The sequence below is a fragment of the Lathamus discolor genome, chromosome 3, assembly GCF_037157495.1.
Source record: "Lathamus discolor isolate bLatDis1 chromosome 3, bLatDis1.hap1, whole genome shotgun sequence".
Taxonomy (NCBI): Eukaryota; Metazoa; Chordata; class Aves; order Psittaciformes; family Psittacidae; genus Lathamus; species Lathamus discolor.
Genome location: NC_088886.1, coordinates 51,676 through 53,171, shown reverse-complemented (window position 1 = coordinate 53,171; position 1,496 = coordinate 51,676). Strand labels below are relative to the sequence as shown.

Here is a 1,496-nt window from a genome sequence, read left to right as displayed (position 1 = left end):
AGCAGACGCCAGCCATCTTGCTGCCGTTACCAAGTTCCTCTTCATCATCTGCCAGAAACAAACAAAGAAAGGGGAACACGTTGTGCTGGCCATCATCTCCAGCATCCCAGCTATCTATGCCAGCCTTTTCTGTAACTCTACTTCGCCTTTACATTATGCTCACCTACTCCCAATCTATTGCAGAATACAATGCTGGGCTTCTCCTGCACTCTAGGACCTAGGAGTACAATAGAAAGAAATGACCATGGTGCTTGTAAAAAGTGACCAACCCCCACAACCCTTATTGTTACCTCTCCGACTCACCTCAAATACTCATCTGACTGCAGAAGTAGAACGCAAGACCTGCAATAACCAACACTACTACTGAACCCTTTGCCATGTTATTCTCAGCTCTTACTCACCACTCACGCAGACAACCTTCTGACAGCCCTCCTCAGCTGGCAGCTTCACCTCTCTTGATTTAAGTGTGGCACCTAAAAAAGAAATGGAAACAGGCACTCATGGAGAGAAAAACAGAAGCTTTGGCCGACCCTGAAATAAGTTGCTACTGGGGTGTTCCAAGCATGGCTCACCTTGACTGAGTCATCTGAATGTTATTTTTCAGCTCGAGTGTGAGGATGAGTTTGAGCCAGGGAGTCTTAGCCAGGTAGTCAGAACCAGGAATTCTGTGTTAGAATCAACTTGAGATTTGTGTGGATGCATGAGCCAGTCAGTGTCAGACTAAGCCTAAGTGAGTGTGAGGAGAAGTCAGCGCCAGAGAACGTCTGTGCAGCTTTAACATGAACATGAGTCTGAGCCAGTCTGTGTGAGAAGGAGCCTGCACTGTCTGCCAGTCTTGAATATGAGTCTAAGCCAATGAAAGCCAGAAAATTAAAGCTGGGGAGCAGGCAATGAACCAGAACCAGACGAAACAAGACCCAGCTGTGGATCGTCAGGGTGCTTTTATCCCAGCTGGGAGTTTGCCCCACCCCTGACCCAGGGCACTGGGGGAAGGGCTGTGGGTGACACCCTCCCTCCCTAACACAGTCAAGCTGTAGCTGCCCTACCCATGTAAGCTCATGCTACAGAGTAACCCCCTGCCTTTCCCTCAGCCCCATGCTACATTTCAAACCCCGGACCTTGTCCCCCACCCTCCAGCCCCAAGCAGCAGTCCCTCTACTTAGCTTCCATAGTGCCATGGGTTTCAAGCTGGCCTTGATGCTCAGAACACCCACATCAGAGTCCTGTGATCTTGCCACAGCTGCCAAGTTTCTCTTTATCACCTGCAGCAAACAAACGAGCAAACAGGAACACACTGTGCTGGCCACCATCATCACCACCACCCCACCCACCAGTGCTGGCCTGCTCTGTAACAGCCCTCTTTCTCCTTCAAAGCTCATCATGTGCTTGCCTGTTCCAAACCCACAGTGGAGTCCGACAGTGAGCCTCTCCTCACCTCCAGGTCCTAGGAGTACAATAGAGACAAATGATCACCCTGCTTGCAAAAAGGGACCGAC

General features: G+C 50.3%; 1 long non-coding RNA gene across 1 annotated transcript; it reads right to left on the bottom strand.

The window, feature by feature from the left end:
* Positions 1 to 200: 200 nt before the first annotated feature.
* On the bottom strand, positions 201 to 1,124 carry LOC136011355 (uncharacterized). Its single transcript, XR_010611347.1, has 3 exons — positions 402 to 1,124; positions 304 to 320; positions 201 to 217 (listed from the first exon to the last, which is right to left on the bottom strand). It is a non-coding gene; the product is annotated as an uncharacterized LOC136011355 (long non-coding RNA).
* Between the last annotated feature and the right edge of the window lie 372 nt (positions 1,125 to 1,496).